Below are 6,118 nucleotides of genomic sequence, written 5' to 3' on the forward strand. Positions count from 1 at the left end.
ACCAGAACTGTGCCTGGTACCCAACCGTTTGTACAGCTCAGCTAGCAGCCACTGGGCCCTAGTCCTGACCCGGGGGTGACAGGGGTCCCAGCCTTACTCATCGAGGGCCCGGCGTGGCTGGAGCAGCGGGGCTGGCAGGATGCTGGCGACGCACACTCGCCGGTTTGAACGGCCGCACCGGGCCGAGTGCGCCCTCGGGACGGCGTGGGCCGTGCTGCTGCCCGCGTAGCGAGACTCATAACGGCCGGAGTGCCGCCGCGCGACCTGGCACTTGCCCCCTTCTGGCTCGCCCTGGATAGTGGGGGAGGCCAGCTGGTTAAAGGCCACGCGAACCGGGTTCTTTAGGTGCTTTGGCCTTTGACTGGGGCCACTTGGCCTTTTGAGAATGATTTGAGCTGACTTCTGAGAGTTTGGGAGTACACAACTAGTAGGGGATTTTAAGTATTTGAGGGGTAGCCAAGGATGCTACACACATACAACACACGTTCGAACGTTTTAAAGCGCTGTAGTTTAGCTTTAGCTCTTTCACTCTCTCTTTAGCTCTCCTCTTTAGCGCTCTCTCTCTCTCTCTCTCTCTCTCTCTCTCTCTCTCTCTCTCTCTCGTTGGCAGTATTAAATAAGTGTACCTTGTGTAGGCTAGAACAAACAAGAAGCTGGATGAGAAAGTCATGCCTGTGGTGACTGATTTCGACAGATCTAGAAGGGATGGCACTGAGAGGAGGGGAAAAAGAGGATGTTGAGGTCTGGCTATGCTGTGGGTGGAAGAGTGGGTGGGGGTGGGTGGGTTATAGGAATAGGGCACAGCGAATTTAGGAGAAAGTGACAAGATAAAGTTGGGGAGAAGGTTTACCAAGAAAATGAAAACCAGAAAACCTCTAGTTTTAAGGGCTACTGCCCCTGCTTAGAAGGCAATTTTACAATAATGGCGACTGATTCTAAGGTCTTTGTGATACTTTCTTTCAAACAGCCCAGCAGGATACCTGGAGGGCCTAGTGCCTTGTACTTTGGGTTGCCTTTTGTTATAGCCAAGGAGCCTTTCTTATAGTATTGGATATAGTTTGCCTGCAAGTTCCATTTGCAGTGGTCCTGATTTTGATTGTTAGCCTGATTGGATTGTTCTTCACCCTAGATGATAAGTAAAGCACAGTTTTAAGTGTATCTGCGATAGCGCCTTCAGAGACAAATGGATTGCTCTCAATAGATTCATTACAGTATGGCAGCATTATTACATGGAAATGAAAGGTAGGTGAGGCCTGCTAGGAACAAGTAGGTCATGGGTGTGTCTTTAGCTGACATTTCTTGCCCTGGCCTCTGCTTTCACTTTTCTTCCTGGAGGGATGATGGGAACTCTTGCTCAATGCACTCCTGGCCATGATGGACTGTCACTTGTGAAACCCTCTTTTTCCCCCCTTTGGTTTTACTCCCAGACAAAAGTACCTAATATGCCATTTCCCCCCAATGACTAGAATACTTCCATACTGTTTACTATCCCATTTATTGTCCTTCTGACCAAGAAATTCCCTTCTAGCGAAAGAAATGGGACAATACCATCTCTGCTCTTATAATGTATGCAGAAGACTGTTGAAAAGTTGCGGTCTACAGCCTGTTGTAAGTAAGCATCTTATTAACACTGTGGCACTGACAACTGAAGGGGTGGAGTTTTAGTTGTCTTAACTATAAAGTGTCGGTTCTCAACCTCATCGCTGAGACGATTTAATACAGTTTCTCATGTTGTGGTGACCCCCAACTATAGAATTATTTTCATTGCTACTGCATAACTAGTTTTGCTACTCTTATGAATCAATGTAAACACGCCCCCCTCCCTGAGGTTTGCCAAAGGGGATGTGGCCCACAGATTGAGAACCACTACTGTTAGTTAAGGACTGATGGACAGTGATGAATAGTGGACCTATTCATCTCAGACCAGACAGACTAGTGAGCTTCATTGGTGAGAATCTGCAACTGCAAATGTATTATAGAAACCATGACTGTCTGCTTGGTAGGGATTAGAGTCAACTAGGGGACAGACGTCTGCGTACAACTGTGAGGTAGTTTCTAAGATTGGGTTAACTGAGATAGGACAGAAAATGTGGGTTGACACCATTCTACATGATGGCAACCCAGGCAGAACAAAAGGGAGAGAACTGGCCAGGCACTAGCGTTCATCTTTCCGTGCCTCCCTCCCGACTGTCGATTTAAAGTGACTAGCTGCCTCATGCTTCTGTCATATGCCTTCCCATCGCCATAGGATGTGCCCTCAAACACCCAAATAAACAGCCCAAATAAACCCTTTCTTCCTCCCTTTTGTTGGAATTTTGTTGCATTCTTGAGAAGAGTAATTAGTACACAGGCTAAAATAACTACAAGCTGTTCCAGTCAACAATGATATAAGACTGAAATATAAAGGGACACACTGAAATTTTTAATAATTTAATATAATTTTTATGTATAAAAGCACTTATACACAGTGTTCTAGTAGCTTAAAAAACCTATAAATTTTAAAACAACAACTAACTGTCACAGTAAGTCTGATTCTAAGAAACTTAGATCTTTAGATGAGGCTATGGGAATGTGCTGGCTCCTCTAGCCTCCTGTAGTCCTGCAAAAGATGGGCAATAGGATGAAGTTATGTCACATCATAGGTACAGTTATTTCTGCCAGTCGCTAGCCATCCTGTGCCGGTGAGGATCTACTATGCCAGTTAGAGCAACTAGGTTTTTTGTCTCACATCAAGTTAATGCAAGCAGTATGAACCTAGAGACCAGGGAGCCTTTGGTGTCAGAGCTGCCTCATTCCTCAGTGTGTTCTGATATGCTCCATTACCATAACAGCAGTCCTCCCATTATACCAGCTGAGCAGTAGGCAGCTTAGAAGATAGCTTCATAACACCAGTCTACTCTCTACACACTAACTCCTGGACAGACTTCATGACAAGAGCCGCTGAATAGAGGTCTCTAGAGCTGACAGAGTAGCTAGGCCAGTTTCCAAGAGATAGAAAGTGGAAGGGAAACGTTCATACTCAAATTCATGTCTCTGTGAGATTTCCCCCAACAAACTGACAGAGTTCCTCAGATAATGTTAATTGACAGCATAGGAAAGATCTAAGGCACTTCCAGAAAGTCCTCAGCAGGGCAAAAGATGCCTAAGGTGATCTGTTTTCAAGGACAGTGTCCCCATGCTTCAGACCTGGCAGAAAGATGAATTGGGTTACTTTCTTACTGCACCTTTAAGGCAGACTCTGATACAAGAGAAATTTGGGTGCTGTCAAAGGGCAGCCCTTACTCCATTTCTCTTGTTGAGCAAAGTATGGTGGATGCTCAGTACCAGCGTGAGCTGCTTTTCCTAGTCTGTTTTCTTCTTTTTTAGCATACAGTCTGACACTGGGCATCGATTCATCGTTTGGCCACAGTCAGACCTGATCAAAATAACACTGTTGAAAGATTCCTGAATTCAGGGTTTAATGGGTTTTCCACTGTGGATGATTGATTTCATGTTTGTAGTAGTGTGTGGGGTAGCTGACTGACATTCAGCAGGACTACATTGGTGAGTGCACACACACACACACACACACACACGAGTGAGTGTGCTCACACACCTTCAGCTTCCACTGAGAGGACAACTTTCATAAGTTCTTTTCCTCCACCATGTGGGTTCTTGGGATTTGATCCAGGTTGTCAGGTTTGTTAAGTGTTTTTTACCCATAGAGTATCTGACTAGTCCAGGAAAGTATTTTTATTGGAATTTTATTTTTTATTTTATAGAACTTTTCTACTGGAAAAGTGTTCATGTTTCTTTTGGGAACTTCTTACTTCTGGTCCCAAGCTTAACAGTCAGTAAGAACATCTCTAATTGTCAAGAGAAGTGGGTTTCTGACCTGAGCTGGCCAGCTAGATAGAACCCATGTAGGCCTGGCTGTCTTAGAACTCACTGTGTAGACCAGGCTGGCCTTGAACTCAGAGGTCCAGTTGCCTCTGCCGCTGTCGCTGCCTCCTGAGTGCTGGGATTAAAGTGTGCATAACCACTGATCAGCCTCTTAATTTTATATTCATTTTTATTCCTATTTGGTGAAGATGAATCTAGACCTTACAATTAGCTTTTTGTGCATGTTATCACAAGGTTGGATTTCTGTTAGTTGATAAAGCTGCAAATACTAAAAGTTTTCTTCTTACAGTATGTTCCCCCATAAGCTCCTATAGCACAGGTGGCCTTGTTAGAATCCACCTTCTGCAGCACAGGTGGCTTTGACAGCCCTCTGTATCGATCTGACAGACAGTAGTGAAGTCTCATAGAGCCTAAAGTAGGGAATCACTTGAATCTAGGAGTCAGGGCTAGACTAACATAGCAAGGCCTTGTCTGCAAAAGCAACAAACAAACAAACCCCATGACTAACAGATAACTGGTATGTGCTAAAACTGGTTGCTAATGATTCATCTAAAAGATCAACAATTTGGAAGGAATGAGATGAGATTGGGAAACATGACAAGGAAGCCTGTATATACCTGTAAGGTATATGAATGGGTACACACTGTAAAATACTTATATTCTAACTGAATACATACTATGAGCATCTTGTGCAGAAGAGACAATAATCAGGCAAACACACTAGAGCACATTAGCCAGACAATGGTCAGTGTCTTTGTCCAGCTGTCTTACTGCTGAACCATTGGACCTTTAAGCAGAACGGCCACGATAGTCAGGAGGGAGGCCATGCATGTGCTCAGCAGCATGGACTTTCCCTTAGCAGGGGTCACCTTGGCAACACTATTGCCAAGTGCTTAATCTGTCAAGAGCAGAGAACAGCACCGAGTCTCTAATATGGCACCATTCCCAGGTGTCATGAGCTAGCCATCTGGTGGCAGGTTGATTATACTGGAAATCTTCCATCGTGGAAGAAACAAAGATTCACCCTGATTGGAATGATCACACATTCTGGAAACGGTTTAGCTTTTTCTGCCTGCAAGGTTTCTGCCAGCTCCACTGACTGTGAACTCACAAAATGCCTTATCTGCCATCAATGTATCCTAGTCGACACTGCCTCTGATCAGAGAGCTCTTTTCATAGCAAGGGAATTAATTGGCTTGGCCACACACACACCACTGGGAAGCATCTGGCTTAAATGGATGGTGAAATGACTTATGGAAAACTTAGTTATGATCCCAGCTGGAGACAACGGTACCTTGGAAAATGAGATTCTCATTTCAGTTCAGGCTGTGTCACACTGTCTCTCTCATAAAAAGCAATGTTTGAATCAAGATGTGGCAGTGACGGTGGCTTATCTTACAGTGTCATCTAACAAGCTCCTCATTTTCTTCTTTGCCTGGGAACCTTGGCTGCTGTGGGTTCAGAAAAGAGGCCCAAGGGGAGACTGCTTCTGTCAGATGAGGTAACACTGATTACAAGAGACAGGAAGACTACTACCTGGGTATTTTTGGTTCTTTACACAATGAACAGAAAAGGGAAAACAGGAACTAATCTACTAGATGATGTGATTTATCCCAATTTCAAAGAGGAAGTTTGCCTGGCTCTATGCGGTGGAGGCAAGAGGATACTCCAGAGCATCATATTAGTGTCACCAATTAATATCAGAGTCAGTGAAGAATGACAACAGCTAAAATAAAACACAAGGTGTCTGAGGACATCACCTTCCACAAATGGTTTGTGCCACTTTACCCAGAAAACAGGATTAAGTCCTGGCTGAGAGCAGGAGAAATACAGAATAGTCAGAAGAAAAAGCATGAATATAGGCCAAGCTGTAGAAAGAAAGGCAGAAGTGTCCTCACTAATCTGCTGGTGCTTTTCTCTGTGTGTCTGTCTGTACATCCCAACAATTGTCTTTGTCTTACCCCTCTACGTTCAAGCTGCTCACTGTACTAGTTTCTCTGTGGTCAGTATAACAAAGCACCACAAAGTCAGTGGCTTAGAAAACAGGGAGAAAGCACACTCTCCTGATTCTGGAAGCCAGAGACCTGGAATCAGGGTGTCAGGTTGACTCCTTTCACAAGGAGTTGGGGAGGATATGTTATGGGCCACTTGGCAGCCCTTGGCATTCCCTGGCTTGGGATAGATCACGCTCATCTCATCCCTCCATCTCTGCATCTGTTTTTTTTTTAATCCCCTC

This window comes from Grammomys surdaster, unplaced genomic scaffold (genome assembly GCF_004785775.1).
Source record: "Grammomys surdaster isolate TR1022 unplaced genomic scaffold, NIH_TR_1.0 280, whole genome shotgun sequence".
NCBI lineage: Eukaryota > Metazoa > Chordata > Mammalia > Rodentia > Muridae > Grammomys > Grammomys surdaster.